Below are 22,594 nucleotides of genomic sequence, written 5' to 3'. Positions count from 1 at the left end.
GTTTGCACTTTAGTATCAGAAAGAGAAAACTGGACATTTTGATGAAGGAAAATAGGAATGTAGCCATCCTTTATACAAATGCTAAAATGGAACTTAAAACTCTATGCTGCTCAGGATAGAGGAAATTATGTTAATACCTTTGTGAAATAATTTTGATAATTTTCTTCTTTCCTATGCATTCCCTTTAAAGAAGACCTGTCATTTCCCCTAAACTCCATCCTATGAAATATTTTTATATAGATTTTTAGTGCCTTTGCTCACTTTTCTATGGGCTATGATTCTGTGCCTGCTCTTTGACCATGTGTGTCATCAAATGCAAGGGCTGCAAGTGTTGCGATAATAATTACTACCCTGTGACTGAACTGCCCAGTAATCGCTGCAATAAAGCCAGGCATAAATGTTCAGACCGCATCTTAGTCTGGCTCCAGACAGTTTTCACCTATGAAGCCCACTTTACTCAGCTTTTTGTGGAGTTTCACTGCACAGGTTTCCAGAAGCCTGAAATCTGGCAAAATTTCCAAATGCTGAGGCTAGACCATGTGCTTCTCAGGAGAGATGCAGCAGTGGGAGCCTGGATGACTGTAAGTGGCACCGCATTCTGGCTGGTTCACGCGGGTCCCCATGAGCCCTGCGGCTCCCACCACCATTTCCCTGAATGCTCAGAGCCCTTGACAAGCCAAAAGGTCCTCCAGAGCACCACATCCTCCTCTTCAGTTATGAGAATGCGGCACCCTTTCTCCAGCCTCACCTTGGTCATGACAGAAGAATATCCCACCTAAATTCCTTCTGCCTTTACTGAGCAGGTTAAAGCAGCTGGTGTGGTTGGAGGGGTGGCCTGGGTGACATTAGCCTATCCAGTACTTTTTCACTGTTCTCACACCCACCTACATGGCACCCAAAATAAAAGAACTCTAAGAAGCAAAATACCTATTTAATGTGATTTCCACACATAAAAGCACAGAACAGACTTTTGTACTTAGCATATCTTTCAGGATTATTAAAGTTACGAAAACCTGGTCGATATCACCAGCTTCACAGGGTAAGCATTTCAAACCAAACTGTATGGCTGGTGAGGCATCTTTCCTCAACCACAACAAAGACACCACTTGTGTTACCATGTGGGTAAGTGTCTAAGGACGTGGCAACACACAGCTGGGAAGTTGCCCTAGGAACTTTCATTTTTCCAAAATGTGTTTCTGTGTGAAAGTTTGCAATGATCTGAATCTTCTTCTTTCATTCCCCATTTTTAAAAGCAGAAAAGCTGCTAACAAATCTAGGCTTGACACAGACTTGTTAGAATTCAGAAAGGAAAGGGTGACAAACTTCTCCCCACTTGAAGAAAGACTCTCCTTCAAACCACCCTTCTGGCAATGGAGACTGATTTACAATCCGTGAGAGTTCCTTGTCTCTAACCTTAGCAGGAAATATTTCCTCCGGGATGAGAAGCTTTGCCTAAATTGGAAACAGAAAGAATTCTCTTCAGGGAATTCCTATCAAAAAGAAAGAAAGAATATATCCAATTGTCATTTCTCAGTGGAATTCTGTTCTACAAACACACACCCAGATAACAAAAGATAATATTCCAGGAAGCTTCTTTATACATGGCCAGTTCATAGAAAAAATATATGAATTTGTCAAAACAGAACATCACCACTGAAAAGCAAGTATAAACTCACTTTTGCTCTTCCTACATAACGTCTATGTTGAAAACTTATTTGAGTTTAAACCTTGTTTAGCCTTTGGAGAATTCATTTTGTAGGACTTTAAACTGAAGATGTAGGCTAAGAAAGTCACCAAAAAAGGGGTGTTAGAAATACTGTGCATGAGAGAAAACAGCAGTGCCAGCATTCATTCTATGACTCCATGAATCCCAACAAAAACTTAGAAAAGGAAACAAAAAGTTATGGTCTATAAATGCACCAGATGTGCAACAACATCTGAAAACCTGCGCTGCCAAGGGGCAGAATGGGAAGAAAGGCAAAAGCGAGAGTCAGAACAAAGGAAATCACGGAAGAGCCAAGTACTGTGAACCCCAGTGTACAACAAAGAATTGAAGACATGAAAGGCGCGGTGATGGGGCATTAGATTCTGCTAGGAAAAAAGGGGTAGGAAATAAACAGGAAACAGACCATTTCAAATGAACTGCTGTGTGCTGCTAACCAATCTTGAGGAGCATTGTTTAGCTAGTAAAACAAACAGGAAATAAAAGTGAATGTTTGTAGAAGTTCAAAAGGGAAAAGAGTGCAAGAATCGAATTGCTTCACAATTTAAGGAGGATAAAAGAGAAGACACAAAAGATTGAAAGGAAAATTGAAATGCCCTCCTAGCCTTTGTCCTCCCTAGATTTCCCTTAGGGATGCTATTCAAAAATAAATGAAAAGGTTGTGTGTTTAACAGTCAGAGTGCAGAAGGGAAGCAAGTAGCCTTAGGAGCATAGGGGTGATAGAATATCTACAGGAGGCAGAGATAGGTTTTGAAGAATTAAATGCAAAATTCATCAGTTTTCCCTAATTCTGGGAAGGATTATACATTGCCTATGCATCTGAAACCATAAAAGTATATTGATATAGCAATCACTTTTCTGTTCCCCTACAGAACTGACTTCTCATTTTGTCACACCATTTTTTTTTTACTTTTCAGAAGAATACATAGCTCCATAGAAACTTCAAAGATCACCTTTGAAAGTATTTTTCAGGCCAAAGTGCCTTGGTAGGATTGGGGCTTTTAAGATTAAAATAATTTCTGGCTAGCATCTTTGAACTTCTCCCCCATTGTATTAAAATTCCTGCGAAGACCATCTATACAGATGAAACTAGCACTTCCAACAAACCAGGGCTCATAGTCTGTCAGCTTATGACTTCTCTCTAGGAATAATTTTTGCTAAGAAAAAGGCAAATCTAAGAATCAGTGTATTCACTAACATGTATATCCTCTACATGTACCAATATACATGCAAACATTGTCAACCTCAAAGAAGACAGGAGAACATCTGGTCAGTCCCACCCACTGTCCTACTCAGAGAAGCATCTTGGATGGAAAACAATTTTTCCAGATGTATCAGACAAGAGGACATGGAACATTATCTAGTAATCCCAGTTTGAGAAGCCATGCCTAAAGAAATAGCCAGGGATTTCAACTGAGATTTATGCATAGAGGTGTTTATGGCACCTTTAAAAAGTCAAACAAGAAATTGTCAACCACTTGAATAGCCACTAGCAAGGGAAAGGTTAAATAAATCATGACATGGCCATGAGATTGCTTAAAACTATGTTTTGGGAAAATTTAACAACATGGGAATATGCTCACAATATTGTATCAAGTAATAAAAAGTAGAATATAAAAATTATTCACAGTATGAACCCAAATGTGCTGAAATAACACACACACACACACACACAAGAAAAGCTTGGTAGTCAATATATAAAAAAGTTAACAATGGTTGTCTCTGGGTAGCAGAGACACAACTTCAATTTTACCCTTTATACTATTAAAACATCTCTACAATGAGCATATGTGGTTTTTATAATAATAAAAATACTTAATTATTTAAGTAAAAAATAAATGAAGTGTCCCTTGTGAGGGTTAATACAACATTGAACTTGAACAAAGAGTATCACATATTCACATATTCTTGTATTAACAGAGACAAGTTCATTGTTCTTGTCTGAATCTCAGATAATAATAAAAAGTCCCCTGCGTTGAGATGGGATTAAATAGAATATTTAATTAAAATAACATATTCTAAGTGCCAAATACAACTCTAGCACAAAGTGAGTATTAATAAATGCTATCCAAGTCTGAATATATACAATGGAAGTTATCAGAGATCCATCAAAAAAAAATAGCCCATTCCAGTTCAGTATTTCACTTGCTACTTCTCCACAGGTATTACACCCACTCTGGTGACCTTTAGACCCCCCTGATCCATGATCATTTGGAAGGTGCTTCCAAATGCAGGAAATGACCCTCCTTCACATGAATGGCAGATGGCAAGGGAAACAGTGAACAGATCCTTCATGGGAGTGGCAGAAACAGGGCAGTAAGGCATATAGAGAGGAAAATAATGGAAGATCTAATACAAGAATAAACGATCCAGGACCTAATTCTATAGCAATTCTCACATGAGTGCCCCTGGAATAAATTCAGAGCATATCATTAAAACCATGTTTTCATGTCCCACAAGGACATAGACTAGATTACCCTAAGAAAAAAGCATCAGTGTGTCAAATGCAAATACATGTGGCCTAAGGCAATGAGAAATATGTTTTCATTTCATTCTATTAATATTTTGTCTGAATTACATTTCCTGTTGTCTGGTTTTCTGTGATCACACAGGGCTGACTTATTCAAAGCCAAAATGCCTGGCCTTTTAAATCTCTCCTTCATCACTTCCCCCAAAAATAGTTAAGCTTTGTATAGGAATACAGCACAAAAGCCAAAGATCTTGTAATGTATTTTTTTTTAAAGTAAATCTTCATCCATCCAGAAAAGCAACATAATGGAATACTTAAGTTTCGTTACTGAAAAGCTTCAACGGACCTAGATAATCCTGACTATGTAGGTGTTTACTATTTTTAATGCAAAAAGATGTTAAATGTTTACAAGTGGTTACTTTAGATTCAAAATAGTTTCTATGTGAAGCCAAAACATGTAAAACAGAGTGGTCGAGAATATATTTAAAAATTTGAAACTGGCTGAGGATCAAGACAAAGGCAGACTCCACGCCCTCCCCCTTGGGGATTTCCTTAGGGGAAACAAAACAGAGATGTTCCAGGAAGGTAGGAGACAGGACAATAAACAAAACAGCCAAGATGTAGGCCTGCCAACAGGCAGATCTTCCAAGCCTGAATCCCCCAAAGGATCCCAGGGGCCACCTTGGGTGGATGGGTCTCATAATCCCTGATAAAGCCACAATCATGGATTAATAATCCATTCTCGAGCCTGCGGTGTCCCCACAACACAGCCATCAGCCAAGTACAAAACAGGTGGTGTTCCCAAGGTGGGCTGGCCCTTACATAGTGTGGCTGATGCCTTGGTCTGGATCAGCCTGGGCTTCTCCTCTTCCCTGGCAAATCCTATGCCCTGGAGTGTGGACTCAGATTACTGGGCACTTGTTGTCTGTTCCCAGATTCAGGAAATAGGGAGAAGTGGTGCCACAAGCTGGGCTGATAAAGTACCCAACATCACGAGGTTAAAGCACACAGAGAGACGGGGTGAGCAGGCCACTGGGGCTGGAGTGATTGAGTCATGGACCCGGTCAGAGCCGGGAGCTGCAGAATCCCCTCCTGGCTGCCCCCCCTGGGTCTGTACTGAAGTCCTCTCTTAAGCATTGAGGCTGGTGTAGCTCAGACACGCTCCTCACCTCCCTCCCTTCCACTTCTACTCTCTTCCTTTCCATGGTTCTAAATACATGTACACATGGATGACACCCCAGTTTGCCTCTCCATAGCTTCTGTGAGGATATCCGACTGCCTCAGGTCCATGGAACTTTCTGGAAGGCACCCCTAACTTTTCATATGCAAAGCTCGTTATTTCCTCCTCCCAACCAGCTCCTTTCATGTCTTCCCATCCTGGCAGGTGGAACCTCCCGCACACAGTGGCCTGACCTCCAGTCGAGGAGTCGCCCTTCATTTCTCTCTACCTTGCAGTTCAGGTGTAATCCACATCCTGCAAGTTCTGTTTTGAAAACATGTCCCAACCCTGCACCTCCTCACCAACTCCTCCTTCTCCCCTCCTCTGAGCCCCCAGATCTCCTGCCCATGCGCATGCACATGACTCTGAGCCTCACATCTCTCTGGGGCTTGAATCCTGGCACTGCTGCTTATTCACTGAGTTAAATCTCTGTGCCTCAGTTTCCTCAGCTGTAAAATGGGGAAAATGATAATTCCCATTTCCTAGGGTACTCAAAGGTTAACCAGGGTGATACTGGCATAACCCAGGTTCTGGACTTCAGCAGACCTCCTGACGGGTCTCTGCTTCCTCTTGCCCCTCACAGAACATTGCCAGGGTAAACCAACATGAACCAGATCACACCACCCCCTTGCCCCAAACCCTGCCTTCGTTACAATCAATTCTGCCTCCTTCCTGGGGCCCACGGGCACGGTCTCCCCCACACCATCTCTGTGTCTGCTACCAGGACCCTCCTGGTTCTGTGCCCATCAGACACAACACCCGTGCATCCTGTGTGTCCTCCTTGGGGCCTGTTCACTCTCCATCTGGAATGTTCCACCTGCAGCCTTCACAGGGCTGGCTTCTTCTGGTCCTTCAGGCCTCAGGTGAGATGTCAGTTACTCAGAGGGACCTACTCTGCCCCGTCCCAACCCGTCTCTCCACATCCCTGCTGCGTATTATTGTGTTCACAGCATTCATTGTTCCCCTCTGTCCTCCTCAAACCTCCCAACCTTGAATATCATGTCACCAAATCATATCACCCACTCATCCCAATGAGGGTTAACTGTCCTTCTCATTTCTAGCAGATTTTGCTCCCTGTGTCAGGTCACTCTCCCAACACCACTCCTGTTTTACTCTGGACAACTTCAATATACATATAGAGAGACGATACATCCAGCTGCCGGCCTCTGGGCTGGCCTGTTGAACTCCCCTCCCACCGGCTCGGTCACTCCGCCTCCCCTGCCTCCTTCCCTCCCCTGCTCCTGGGCTCCCATCCCCTGAGCGGTCCTCACAAGCTTTCTTTGCCTGTATCCTCAGCTCCACTGCCCTCATTCTTTGATATACTTGCTTGGCAAAGCCACCACCCAGAGACCCAACTCTCTGCCAGCAGAATGTAGTTGGAGAAAAACACAACCTGTTGCCTGACCTCACTTGAAGTTCATGACAGAGAAACTCAAATGGACCTTTAATGGTGTCAAGCATATACTATATCAACCCGTTTACTCATTTCCCATCTCCGCTAAGCGACTGTTTCACCAGTGTTTCCTCTTTCCCGGTTCCCCAAACCTTCTTTCCTCTCCCCAGTTTCAACTAGTGACCCAGCTCTGTGTGACTAGGACACTGGAAGCACCCCCATGAAAATGTCCAGCCTCCCTCCACACCTCTTCTTTCAAGCATCCATGCTTACATATCCGCCTTCCAGCTACTCACCACCCGCCAGTGGTCCTTGGTCCTAGACCAGCAGCAGCAGAGTCCCCTGGGGACTTCTAATAAATGCAGATTCACAGGCCTTCTGAATTAGAAACTCTCAGGGTGGAGCCCCAAACTCTGTATTCTAACCAGCCTGTGGGTGAATTCTGATGCATGTGCAAATTTTACAACCTCTGCTTGAGATAAACTCAGGTTTCATCAGGACCAAGCTTCTATGAGCCACCGTCCTCTGACCTCAAGATCATTGCTTCCAGCAAGGGGCCCTTTCTCTCCTACGTCAGCACCTCCCCCTTCCTATGAGACCATTTCCATCAGCATAGCAACCTACTGTTAATCATCTCATTTTACCAAAATTTCCAGTTGACTCTTATTATCCTAACAGCTTCTTGTCCTCTAGACATCTGCCCCATATAGCAATTATGAAAAGAGCTGTCTTTGCTGGACTCTCCCTAATTGCTCCCCTCGCATTCTCCCAGACACCCACTCCTATCCTTTTTGGCCTCCACTATTACACTTTGAAGGGCCCTTGGCAGTCACCCAGGACCTCTGTGCTGCACTAGTCCAGAAGTCACTTCTGACCTCTCTTGTTGGGTGCCATGCTTACTACGTAGCTGGTCGAGTGTCCCACCATCCCTGCCAGTGTCCCTGCCCCTTCACTAGCTGCTCCCTCTCTATCTCCACATCCTGTGCACCAACATGAAGAAGCCAGGAGAAGGGGATCTCCCTTCATCCCTAACTATACCCACCCTGGCAAGTCCAGCTGAATTCACAGTGGTAGTGCCATCTGTATCAGTCAGACCTTTCTAGAGAAAATAGAACCAATAGGGTGCATATGTACAAACAGATCAATTTAAGGAATTGGCTCACATAGCTGTGGAGGCTGGTGGGCTGGAAACTTGAAAAGGAATTGATGCTGCAGTCTTAAGGCAGAATTCCTTCTTTTGTGGAAAACCTCAGTTTTTGCTAATAAGACCTTCAACTGATTGGATGAAGCTCACCCACATTATGGAGGGTATTCTCCTTCCCTTAAGGTCAACTGATTTGACCTCTTACAACCAGCCATATCTAGAAGATACCTTCACAGCAACACCTACATTAGTGTTTGATTAAATAACTAAGTCCTGTAGCCTAGCCATGTTGACACCCAAAACTAACCATCACCCCATCCATGTGCCATGACCCCCAAATTCCTATTTTCAGTCGTCACTTTTCTGAACCCTAGACTTGTGTCCACTCAATATAACCCACTCAATATCTCCACTTCCCAACACAACTTTTAAAGTTGGACTTCACTGGCAGATGTCCCCATCTAATTTGGAGGCAAACCCGTCCCTCCTGTCCTCCATTCTTAAAACCTCCAAAGCAGCCTTAACATTTCTTCACACCCGCCCTCCCAACCTGCTGGCCTCCCTCTCTGATGACCTGCCCTGTTCCACCTTTGCCCCCAACCCCACTCCAACCTAGGCTACAGCAATAGCCTCTGATCCCTAACAGGCTTCCAGCCTTGATTCCTAATCTCAGCAACCTACATGATCCTCTTCATACATAACCTGAGACAAACCGTTTCTTTGCTCTAAACCACCCTGCATGTCCACCTATGGTCAGAACAGACACCAAAGACCTCACCAGCGTCCGCCAGCCTTACCAGATCTGCCCCTTTTCCTCACTCGCCTAGCACTCTACTCAGCCCTTTGTGCAGACCACTCTGATCACACTGGCCCACTTTGTGTTTCTTAAATACAACAGGAGTGCTCCAGGCCTGACCCCAGAATGCTCCTCTTCTCCCAGATGCCCACAGACCAGCTCCCTCCTTCCTCCAGGTCCTCACTTGCTGTTGCCTTCAACAAGGCCTCCTGAGTGTGTGATTTCACCCTGCACGGCCCTCCCGACTGTCCTCACCCACTTCTGACTTTTCCTTTGGTTCATAGCCTTCTCACCTTGCACATACTGTTTGGTTCACTCACACATTTATCATTAGTCCTTCCCCACTGAACTGCGGTGGTGCCTTTCTGTTCTTTACACAGATGTTTCCCAAGTGCCGGGAAGGGCACTTGGCACACAGGGATGAACGAGTGGTTCTGCAGATGTGTCTCCTCCATGTGCCGGCTCCTTGTCTCTCTCTTGCACCAGAGCATAAGCTCCAGGACAACAAGGCTGTGCCCCTTGGAAGTCCTCAAACCATTCGCAGTCCATGGCATGGAGCAGGCACCAATCTTGGTGGGGCCTCTGGGAGCTTGTCTTAGTGAGTTTGGGCCACTATAAAAAACACTGCACACTGGGGTGCTTGTAAACAGTGGAAATGTACTCCTCACAGTTCTGGAGGCTGGACGTCCAAGTTCAGGATGCAAGGATGGTCGAGTGAGGGCCCGCTTCCAGGTTGCTGATTTCACCCTGTGTCCTCACATGGTGGGAGGGACAGGGAACTCTCTGGAGCCCCCTTATCATGAACCCCATTCATGGGGGCTCCTCCCTCATGACCTAAGCACCTCTCAAAGTCCCTACCTCCTAATTCCATCACTTCTGAGAGTTAGGATACCGACATATGAATTTTGGGGGAACAAAATATTCAGACCATAGAGCTTCTCTGACCAATGAAAGTCTTCAGAGATGAAGTAGAGGCCAGTTTCTTCATGTTATAATATCTCATCATCCTCTTCTCCTGGGTTCAGTGGGCTGGACTTTGCTGGCTTCTGGAAGATTTTTGAAGTGAGTGCTCTGCTTTTAACAACACAGTATCCAATCTGTAGATGCCCCCACTCTGTCCTTTCTTCTTCAAAATAGGATGCTCTGAGCAAGCTGACTTCTCTGGTTGAGCATCCTGATGGGGAATGGGGGCTCCCACCACACAGTAAGTCCTGGTCTTGCTGGAAATGACCTGAACATTTAGGCCTCAGAGCAAGCCAAAGAGATGCTAGCCTGAACAAAACAGGAGTCACCGTAAAGCTCTGGATCTATCTGCAGCTCTATGTCCAGCGACCACGAACCTTGTCTTTTCATCACTGATTAGCATATTACCAGAGTCTAAAAGTGACGCATCTTAGAATCATGCCTGCCTCCTCCAAGACCTCAAACCACTTGATGACAGTAAGATTTCTCTCTCCTTTCTAATGCTGGAACAAATGTTGCATTGTCAAGTAAAAAGATTCCCACTTAAAAAAAACATCCTTTGGGGAAAGAGGGAGTGATTCTTATCTAGAAACCGATGGGGCAAAAGGGTTACTGCTTTACAAACTGCAATAAAAACCAAGGAAACCACAGAATGAGGACAGCTGGGGAGGACAGAACCTCCTGGACAAGGAGGTCAAGGTCCTGGCTGGCTCTCTGAGGGGTTTTGCTGGAGCTGACAAGTAGCAGGCGCCTGTGTGGCTCGCAGCCTGCTGTGCACTCTCCCCAGATGGCTGCAAGGGGCCTGGTTCCTGTCTTCCTCGAACCGCTGCTGCAGCCCCATTGTCCTCTCCTGGTCTTCACTCTACTGGCTTCTGAACACTTCATTAACTTTAAATCCAGCCATATAAATGCTTGCATAGCCTCGCTCCCCTTTACCTAAAAGAATCGTTATAACTTTGTGCCTCTCCTCGACACTTAAATCCTCTTTCCCAAGCATCTGGAAAGATAATCTCAGTCCTTTTATTTCAGCTCCTTAGCTATTAAGAAAAGCAATAATGTCAACAAGCCAAACTGGTCCTCAAAGTGGGAGCAGCTCCTAAGAGCATCTGGTCAGCATAGCTGATGCAACTTTCTGGCAGGCCTGAAGGACACCCCAGCCAGACTCATCCTTCCAGAAGCGCACATCCAAGACTGTGTCCATCTGAACTCAGCGGTAGGGCCCAGTGTCTACCTAATCACCCTTGGGTGTCCTTACACGTGTCTGACCTGAACTCCTCAAGCTCACATCCTCTTCTCTGTACTACCACGTTTCAAATTACTGAATAGGATTTTTTCTTCTATAGTAGAAGTACTTTATGATTTTTAATGGAATAAGACTATTCCACCTTTTCTTTTTTTCCTTGTGGTTATTTCTAGCACTTCAAAATATGAAGACTGAAGCTGTATGTTATTGTATCAGAAAGGTCAGAATATTGTTAAAAATACACACATTCAAGATGAGTCTGAGTTTATAAGCTCATGTTTTAGAAGAAACCTCGTGTGGTTAAAGAAGTCGTAAGTGTGAAGCATTTAGAATGGGTACCACCTCTGCACTCCGGTGTCTGCAGGTCTTGAGGGCCATCTAGTGATTATGCACCCAGCCCCTAGAGCTATGTTGCCTGCATTCAAATCCCAGTTCTATCTCTTTTCAGCTTTGTGACCTCCAGCAAATGGCTTAACGTCTCTGTGCCTTAGCTTTCCATTGGTAAGATAAGGATAACAGTACTGGGGTACTAGGATGTTGTGAGGTTTAAACGAGTTACTAAACATAAAGAATATAGGTGGGTGGCACTGGACATTTTGTGCCACAGAAGGATCCACTACAAACATCAGCTCTTAATTTTCTATAAATACAATTTTGATTCTGAGCATCTATCGAACCAGGCTGACAAGACACTGACCTCTAGTTTTCACCGTTGGGCCTCAGCACTTAGACCAGGTCCCCCAAGATTCTACCTGCCAGGATGTACCTCTCAGAACCTGGGAGTGCAGGTGTCCCCAGTGCGGGAATCCCTGGCGTCTGGCACAGGCCTGTGGAATGCCAAGCACTCACCACAGGCACCGGGGACGTGAGAACAGCCTCCTACAGGGACAGCACGGAGTCCCAGCCTTCAGCTGCAGAATCTGTGAAAAGGCCCCAAGCTGCTCTGGGGAAGCCGACTGCAGCAGAAAGGTCCAGAGTTCACTTTATAAAGTCAATTTACATAATACAAAATGCAGTCATACTTTGTGAGCAGAAATAAAGTTTAATTTTGGCTATTATAGCTAAAACTTTAATGACATGGAGAGATGTTCACAATATTTTGTTAAGTAAAAAGTCAGATTTTAAAACATAATCAATAATTGTGTCTATATTAGTTTCCCAAGGCTGCTGTAACAAATTACCACAAACTCTGTGATTTAAAACGGCAGAGATTTATTCTTGCACAGTTCTTGAGGCCAAGAACTGTGCAGGGTCGGCTTGGCCTGAGGGCTCCGGGCTCCGGGCTCCGGGGAGGCTCCTTCCTGCTTCTTCCAGCTTCTGGTGGGCCCAGCGCTCGGCATGGCATTCCTCACTCCCGTCTCCGCCTCTGGCCTCACGTGGCCTTCTCCCTGTGTGCCTGTCCTCGCATGGCCACCTCCATGAAAGGACATCAGTCATATTGGATTGGGAGTCTCCTCCGCTCCAGAATGACCTTTTCTCAACTTAACTAATTACATCTGCAATGACCCTATTTCCAAATAAGGTCATAATCTTGGGTCTCTCAGGTTAAACAACAGCCCACATCTTTTCAACAACAAAACATGAAAGCATCTCTTTATGAAACCATAAACACACACACGTCTTGCTGAATGAGATTTTCCATGTGCTGCTTCCACACTGCTACCCCCTCCTCTCCAGGTCTCACCACCTGCTGCCCCACTGGGTGAGCTCTGTCACGCCTGGAGGTGAGTGTCCTTCCATAGACCTCTCTTGACTTGTAGGCTCTGCAAGTACCTTCATAAGCAGATACTCACGATGTAAATGTGCATCTCCAGGGTAGGGCTTTGTCACTGTTTTTAAAAAAACAGAATAATTTGTGGGCCTTTCTGAATCTTGCTTTCCTCACACAATAACATCCGGTAGTAGTCCCTCCAAGCCATCTAATTTAAATGTAATCTCTAAACCACTGTTTTTAATGGCAGTATAATGCATCCTGCAGTGTGGGCATTAGCCAAAAATTAACAGTGATTAGCCTGTGTTCCTTGGGGACAGGGACTCTCTGTCCCTGGCTTTGCTTATCTGAGGCAAACACAGTGCCTGAGCTTTGAGAGCTGTGCATGAAATACATGTGTCTTGAACGATAGCTGAAGCATTTTTCAGAAATTTCAACTTTAATGCTAGTAGAATTGGTACCACATACATAATCTTATTCTTGCTTGAGAAGGACACTGACATTTTAGGGTCCCAGAGAATAATATTCAGCATTCTCCATAAACTACCTCATTCAGTCATCATGGCAGCCTGGTGGGTTAAAGTCCACCTATCCTAAGGGCCAGGCTCTGAGAGATGAGAGGGGGTGAGTGGCTCAGTGGTCAGACTGAGGATTCAAACCCTGACCCATTGATCTCCTAAGACAGTCACTCTCTGCCACATCAGGTTCCATAAGAGAAACATCATCTCATTTGCTAAAACTGGCTCAGGAAGACTAGAATTGGTTGTCCCTAAACTCATCCTCCCAAGTTTCATGGCCATTGAGAATATACAAAGCAAGGAAGCAGACTGAAAAATTACAGCATTTTGGTAGGCCCCAAGCACTCTGCAGGGAACTGCTCATTCCTAGCAGTTCAGCCTAAGTTGCCCATCACAGAAGCTTCCCTGTGGCCCTCTACCATGTGGCCTCACTGCATTGCACTTAATGATCTGTTTTCATCAGGTTTCTCCAGTTGACCTGAGGGAACACCATAAAAGCAGAGACTCTGCCCCCATTCCTTTTGGGGTCCCGGCACCTAGGCCGGTGGCTGGCTATCACAGACAGTCAACAGTGACAGGGAGGAGTCAGGGAGCAGGACAGCTTTAGGAGGCTTGCATCAGTTGCTTGTTATAATATTGAGAAATGGATACTCGACAGGTACACACATTTAAGAGAAATTTTGCTTTGTAGATAACAGCACCAAAAAGCTTAAAAGAGAACATTATGGAAAAGAAGGGCAATACATAATTAATTGCATCTTATATGGTGTCTATAAATTTGTCTCTACTTACCCCCTTTGCCCTTATTTTAAGAAGCCAAGTACCATAAAAGTGTCCTAGTAGCAATGTTATTTTTTCCCAGCCTGAGGAACATACAAGACCCTCAGTTTCTGTGAGTGGTCCTACAGAAGAAATCCCTTCTCTTGGGAGATTGCAATGCCCTGCAACACATGGCTGCAAATATTTGCTGACCCTGCTAATAAATTCCTTGCAAGCTCAATAGTCCAAATTACGATGACACTTCAGAAGTATCTGAACTTGTTAATTTATTCCTTGACTGTCTTCCCAGACAGTTAAGAACCTAACATCTCCTGTGTGTGCTAAGCAACCCTGGAGCTGCTCCATTCCAGTAACTTTACAAGAGACACTGTCAGAACTCCTTACAAACAATCAAGTCTGAAAGAGGCCCTTGGAGAATGTCTGCATTTGAGCACATGGTGCTGATGCCCAAGAAAAGGCAAACTTCTCCTGTTGTGTGCCACATGTGGCATTAAAGATGAAGTTCTTGTCCAGGTTTTCTCGAATCATGTAGCACTCAGAATTAGACTGTACAGAATGACAGCAATTTGGCCAACAGTGCCTGGATGGCAGATGCTTTATGCACACTGTCAAGCTTAATGTGGAGCAATCCAGGCAACTCTGCTATGCTGGCATGCTGTGAGACCACTAAGGGCTGTGGGCAACCACGCAGCGGGATGGAGCAGAATCAGGGCGTGGTCAGCACTCAACGGAAGCTAATAGAACATCTCATTCAACCCCTTCATAGTGCAGATGAACTAAGATAGTCCCAAGAGCTTATGGTTTCTTGCTGAAGAATCACACGGACATGATGTGCACATCCAATCCAAATGTTGGGGCTTAAGCTGGAGTCCTCAGTAAGTAGTCTAAACTGGCTACTTGCACTGTCCACACATACCAGTCAATTTTCAGAACTTCATTTGACTCTTCACCCTACATATAGCTCAAGGGTGACTGACTGGATAGACGGGCATGTCAAGTTGGGACTATACAATGGTCTACATCCGATTGCTTCCTCCCTACATACCCGTACAGCTCAAAGCCATCAGGTAATTCCTGCTGGCCTCCAATCACTTTATTGTCACACACTTAGTCTGTCTAACCTTTATCTTTTTTTTAATAATTTTTATTTTGGTATCATTAATCTATAATTATATGAGGAATATTATGTTTACTAGACTCCCCCTTTCACCAAGTCCCCCCCACAAACACCATTACAGTCACTGTCCATCAGCATAGTAAGATGCTGTAGAATCACTACCTGTCTTCTCTGTGTTGCACAGCCCTCCCCATGCCCCCCCCATTATACATGCTAATCGTAATGCCCCCTTTCTTCCCCCTCCCTTATCTCTCTCTTCCCACCCATCCTCCCCTGTCCCTTTCCCTTTGGTAACTGTTAGTCCATTCTTGGGTTCTGTGATTCTGCTGCTGTTTTTGTCTAACCCTTATCTTTGACCTAAAAATTCTAATGAGTTAATTCTTGGAATTTAAAGAGCATCTCACAGGTATGGAGAGAAGCGTTTTTATTAAGATCTTTGTCTCTTTTAAAAAAAATTACGAATAAAGGAGGAATAGGAAGCCAGAAAGAAATATAATTATAGTTCTATTTGCCTGGCCTTTCATCTCAGTGAGGAACATGAGTCTCGGGTTGCATGTGGGTTGACTGAGACTGAACAGCACTCAACTCATTAGAAGCTATTAGGCAGGGTATTTTAGAAAAGAAAACAGAGTGCACGCTGTCAGTAAAAAATAAAAATGGTTTGTGTTCTATACCTAGAATAAATTTCCTATGTAAATTTTCTTCATAATTTAGAAACAAAAGTAAGAGGAAAAAAAAACTGTAAGTATGGTCCCAAATTAATTTTTGCCTCCTCAACTACTAAACAAGGGCTATGTGTGGACAATGCACGCATTTATACATGCACCTATGCATTCTGAATCTCTATTTCCTTACATGCAACATGACTTCATAATGATAATGTCTACCCCTTCTATGCTAAGGTAAATAGAGCAAAAATGAGTTGGCAGACACTTCACCTTTGCCCAACCCCCCAGCCCCAAATAACTTACCCTGTTACTTAAAAAGAGTTGTCATACAAAGAAGAAAAAGGAACATCAACCCATGAGCCCTGAGAGCTGCCTCACCTCCTCAAGGGGCACTTGATACAAAGTAATGACTTGAAATTAAGGCCACCACAGGAGGCCTTAGATCTTCCCTTCCAGGAATAGTTTGCCTTTTGCTTTGAAAAATGGCACAATTTATTCCTTATTTGGAGGATATACTCACACATAGTCCTTTTCTTCACTAAATTGGCTTGACATGAACAAATCCTTTGACATACTTTTAAGTCAAAATGCTTGAGAAATGGGCACAAGTGATCCAGCGCGAACAGAATGAGATCCTCAACACAGTGAAATCACTATGTCATGGATTCTAAAGCTACAGTAATAGCAGGACACACTTTTATTTTTCAAATGACTAAGAAAAGTAATTTGTAAATTAACACACAGTGGGATGCCTCAGTGACCGACTATATAAGCTGTATGTATTGATTACACTCTTTACTTACCTTGAACACCTTTATTCTACTCTTGGGGATTTGGCCCCTCCTTCTGCCTTGGGTTGTATTGGCTGCCCTGCACTACACAATCCTCCTGCATGCATCACATACTAATTCATTTCCACCTACTTCATTTCTTAGGTCCTCCTAAGAAATGGTAGCAAATACCATCAAAATCCCAGGGGCTTACACCAACAAAGGTTTATCCTCGCTCATGTTAAATGTGCCTGGCTGGTTGGCTGTGGTTCTGCTCCACAGGCCCTCATTCTGGGGTCCAGGCTGAGGGAACGGCCCCTATCACTGACTTGCTGTCCTCGTGGTGGAGGGACAGAGGGACAGCAGGACACTGGGATGGCTCCTAAGGCATCTGCTCATAAGCACATATGTCACTGCTCACATGCACTGATCACAGGAAGTCACATGGTCACGCATGACGTTACTGGGGCATGAGTCTGCTCCTCCCACAGGCCGATTCAGGAAGAAGGGGCCCTTGTAGGCAGGCGTCCAGTGGAGAAGGTCAGTGCATGTTTTAAACAAACACTATGATGTGTCCTTAAGCCTTTGGTAGTCACTGCAAGAAATTAAGAGAATATGATCATTCTACTGGGGAGCAGTATTCACTCTATTGATCCATGTTTTTACCCTGCTGGTGTGTTTTCATGCCTTTTTGTGTTTTAATCACTTTTCCTTTAAATGCCAAACCACATGTACTTTTTGGAGATATTTTAGATGTCAGATAAACTCAACCATGTAGTTACCAACACAGTCATGAGTCGCTGAAGCACCGTCAGAGTGACAGCAACGCCTGTGCTCCACACCCAGGCAATCCCAATGTGTCAGTGGTTTCCTGGTCAGCAGCAAGCACGTGACATTACTGTTTGGATGATGCATTGCAATTGCACATTTTTTGAAATGTGGGGAAAACGTATATTACAATCACTGAAGTGCAGTATTTCAGTGTATATATGTGTAAAATAAGATTTGTTGATTAGTCCTTGATGTGTGGTCTGTGGCTCAGAGTTGCTGCTGTCTTCTGGGAGCTGGGTTGAAATGCAAAATTGCCAGCCCCAACCAAGACCCCCTGACTCAGAACATTAACAAGATCTGTAGGTGATCCCCACACCCATTAAAGTGTGGTGAGAACCTTCTAAATGACACTGGTGTCATGGCTGAGAAGTGCGTTCTATATACTAGAACACACATGCATGCATGTGTGTAGACAGTGGGATGACTCCCCACTCCTCCCCACATCCTGGAGTCCCAGCACATGGGGCAAGAGGAAAGTGAGTTAGAGGTCATTCCGTTCAGCAGGACAAGTGTGGCAACAAGGACAGACTGTATATTTTAACCTTGGCTGCACATTAAAATCACCTGGAGAAGTTTTTAAAAAATACTGATACTCATATGTGCTTATGAGCAGATGCCTTAGGAGCCATCCCAGTGTCCTGCTGTCCCTCTGTCCCTCCACCCTCAGTGATTCATGTGGTTGGGGTATCAGTGGTTTCAAACACTGGACTGTGGTGCAGCCTGGGTGGGGGCTTCAGATGCCAAGGGCTGTGTGCAATGGGGACAGAAGGTCTGCTGGTAAAGTGACCTGTTTGTCGGTGAGCTAGAAACTAAGCTGCCAAGCCTCATCAGCCCATGAATCCTCATCTTCACTCTTAGGGCCACCATGTACACATGTTCAAAATGAGAAGCAGGACGGAGAAAGATGTGTGACACTGGGTTTAGAGTCACCAAGAGTTAGGATCTGAGTAACACATTAAGGACTCCAGCTTTGATTTGATTTCATTGCAAGTTCGTGAGTGAACAGCCCATGCACATCTGATGTACAGAAACCGCACTAACAAAGTCAAAGACCTAGGTCATCTCTTCTCTAACTCTGCGTAAATCATGTCAGCCCCCCAAGCCTTAGTACTCAGCTCTGTTAAACAGGCTTAGAAATAACTACCACCTGCCATCCTCCTTCCTGTTTCCTGGGATTCTGAGGTTTAGAAAGATGCTCTTTATGAAATGAAACTCATTAAAGTGCTACACAGAAACAAGGTGTGTTACTTTTTCTACACTTTTTATAATGGTTTTTGGTTTATTTTATCTCTCAAAGAGTTACTGAGTATAGTTCAAAGAAATTGCCTCCTACCTTATATCATTTGGATCTAGGTGGGTAAGCTAATGTCAAGAGTTTTTAAATTGGGCTCCTTGAGGCACAAGGATTTACTAAATTTGGGTTCCACAGACTATTTTTCAAGTACAGCTAGTGTCTTTGGTAATTTTTATTTTTAAATTTGTGACAGGATATTTGATCAGAATTTAGTTTGTCTTCTTCAACTTATAAATTGTTTCCATCTTATGGTGACATAATGTGGTTCCGCATAAGGGAAGCCTAGGATTGGATCAGAAAATAAACAGCATAAACATTGCCACCAAATGGGCAGAATATTTGAAATAACATTTAATTATTTTGGTATCATTATTTTTTCTGAATTTATTTAAGCATTTTTTTTACTCTATTTAATTGATAGTATTAGCTTTTACATATGATTAAAGCAGTGTAATTTAAGAGTTTCATGTTTATGTGCATATATATACATATATATATATGTACACATGAACATTCATATTCACATACAGTAATTTTGAAGAGATGGTGAACCTCTGCCATTTAAAAGCCTCTTCAGTTGTTAGGCTCATGGATATGGAATGAACCCATCTGTTGGTCCATAAACATATATTTATATATTCTTCATATATTCTAACTTTGAAATGTCTAAGCACCTTGAGTTGGGCTATAAATGTTGTCAACAATCAACCTGACTTTTGAAATAGAAAAATTATTTACACTGAAGCTACTGACAACAGGCCTTTTATTCAAAAAGGATAAAAAATTAAGAAGTGAGTATGAATGTTGGCTATCCCATATTTCTTTGCTCTAGTGTCAATATTACACCTCTGGGAAGTTCCCAAATGACTACTCCTGCCTGACAGCTGAGGAGGAAACGTGGCAGTGATCATTAATCTCATGGGAAGGTGGTATGTGTCATGAAAAAAGATGTATATATGAATCTTGACTTTGACTTTGGGAGATAAATAGAAAATGGAACTCCTTTGGAAGAAGATAAACTCCACTAAATGACCTTTCTCCCTCCACCCAGTTCTGCTTCTCATCTTTACATTAGTGACTTTCTGATCAGGATGACCATTTTCCCTCAAATCCAGGTATATGCTCTTGGAAGTAAAGACAGTCCCACAGTTGAAATTAAGAAGCGCAGATCCCTTCACTATGTTAGCAAGGAAAGCATAGCATGAAAAAGAGCACCTTCGTGAGACAGACTTTCCTCAAGCCTGTCTACAAACAGAGCTTGAAGGCAACTAGGAGACCCCGCAGAGGACCACACTCAGCAGACTCCAACCCTGAACACACAGGACCAGAAAGAAGAGCTAATCAGAATAATGGAGGCATTTTTTTCCTTTGTAGATTTTCTTGGGGATGAGGGCCAAGAGAGATGGGGTGTGTGCTGAGGTATATTCTAGAAATTGAGAATTACATAAGGTAAGTACAGATAAAAGGGAATAAAACACTTACGTTAGAGAGCTTTTTTGTTTTCAAAACAACTCAATACTGCCTATGGTATTAAGGGATAATCAGTTTAAAAAGGTAGTTCTTTCTACTCAAGTAACAAAGAGAAAACCTAGCTTTGATCACTTCAAAGGAAACCAAATACCGCAAATGGGAAAACCTTAAAGACAGATGGAGAAGGAGACTATTTGCCTATGAGGATGTAAAAGTAAAGCCGTCCTTGGAAGACACAATAAAATGAGCCCAAATACCCCACATGCACCAGTGGTGTAGGTGTTTGGCTGCGGTTGTCAGTCAAGGACATTACCATGCAGCCTGGTGGTGCCGAGTACATTGGCCCTGGGTGCAGAATGTGGTCAGACAGAAGAGAAACCAGATACAACCCTGAAGGGATGTGGGGGGTCATCAACAAAAGTCAAGGAATCACAAGTTGTGAATTGTTAGACTGTCATTTTTTAGAAATGTAGGGGGACAGCATAAAACATCAGCAAATGCAGCAAGTGAGACTTTGAGAAGTCCTATCACCCTGTGAGCAGATCATTCTGGGTGTGGTGCCCAGATTCTGCATCTGGGTCCAGACTCTGGGCACAAAACCCAGACCCCAAATCACATTTCAGGACTGAGCCTTAGATGCTGATCGGCTTCCCTGGACAATTAAGTAACTTTGTAATCAGGAAGGGGAAGAGAAAAATTTCAGAGATGATGACTCAAATCTAACCCACAGTATTAATATTTCTGTGTCAAACTTAGAAATGAACTATGTAATCATGCCTTAAAAAAACATCTCTGCATCTAAGTCGCTTGAAACATAGATGGGCTTTCAGCAGATAAGAGTATGTACATATTGTTCCTGGTTTTTTATTTGAATTTTTCAACTGATTGTAGACTTACAGTTTTAGTTTGAAAGAAAAAGAGAATTTTTTAAATTTAAATTTTAATTTTTTATGTTGAGGTACGTACAATAAAATACACAAATCTTAGTGTACAGCTTGCTGAATTGTGACATGTGCATGCACTCATGTAACCATCACCCAGATCAAGATATCAAACATTCTCATTAATTTTTTTCCCCTTAACCTATTTCACCCATACCCCTGCCCCCTCAGGAAAACAGAATTGACTAAGTTTGTAAAGAGTGCTTGATAGTTTCAGAGAACTTAATTCATATACTTACTATGTTTACAAAGCTGAGTAGTGAGTGGTAAGAATTTGCTTGCGGAGTTTGTAAGTGTGTCCTGTCAGGGATATGAACTGTTTCAGATATATTAACTTCTGGGAAAAGAGTTATAAAATTCTTATACTAATTTAACTAATTAAGTTTCTGAGTGTGGTTGGTTGTTTAGGTGACTCCCATTTGTTTAATGCATGAGTTAATCAAGCAAATATTAATAGAAAAGCACAAGTAGTTATTCTTATTTTTATATCAAAACTTCCAGATCTATTAGGTAAGACAGAACTTGTCATTTCAACTTGACATCTTAAGAAAAAAATTAACTTCAACTTTAAAAACTGAGCATTGATTTAAGCAAAAATTATTCTAAATTGTCTTTTTGCTGTTCTTGTTTCTTGCTTTAAATAGTCTTTTCTGAGATAAAATCTTTACTAAATTTTTCTATAAAAATCTAAGCTACTGTATGCCTCAAATAGACTCAGAAAAGTGTTGCATTTTGCTTTGAAATATAAGTAGGGTTGTTCTGTTTTCCTTAGAAGTCATTTGAAGGGAGAAAGAATGATCCCCAATTGCAGCTAATTTTAAAGCCCCAACTGCACTGAAGAAGATATTTTAGTACAGTACCCAGGTTGCAACCAGTCAGCTTACACTCAATTATAATATAATAATGATACATTTAACATTTTGTTTTTTTAAAGCATGTCCATAGGCCTGTGTGATCAGTGTTTTCTACACAGCAACCAGAGCCGTCCATTCTCTGGCTCTTCTCTATGTCCACTTGCAACCTGAACGTACATGCCCTTTACTTACTTACATCGTGGTCAAGTGCCCTTGGACTTGACAGCTAAGAGTACTCAATTTCTAAGAGAATTTCTCCCCTTTTGGGGCTGGAGGGGAAAGCAATGGCTCCAAAGCTAAAGGCTCTTTGATGTGAGCAGAGCTTAGTACTGTGTCTAGCAGACAAAGGTGCCCACATACACGGGTCCCCCATTCTCAGCTCCCTAACATCAAACCCTCATTGTCTTATTCCTCCAAGAGAAAGAGGTAGCCAGGAATGGGGGGCAGGAACCTGTAGAGGGTTTCAGACAGGTCTCCAGGACTCGGGAGATATGGCCACCCTAGGGGTTCATGCATCACCTCATTTCCTGGTCACACTCAGCCACTGGGGACACCCCCAGGCACAGCAGAAACGCTTTTCTGAGGCTCAGTGCCCTTCTTTGAGTATCTCCCCTCTGGCTTTCCCTGGACTCTCAGAAGTCACTCATCTGGGAGCCCTGCTCAGCCCGAGGAGCCCCCGTGATCTGGGC

The sequence above is a fragment of the Manis pentadactyla genome, chromosome 2 (assembly GCF_030020395.1).
Source record: "Manis pentadactyla isolate mManPen7 chromosome 2, mManPen7.hap1, whole genome shotgun sequence".
NCBI classification, from domain to species: domain Eukaryota; kingdom Metazoa; phylum Chordata; class Mammalia; order Pholidota; family Manidae; genus Manis; species Manis pentadactyla.
Note: the sequence above shows the minus strand (reverse complement) of the source record.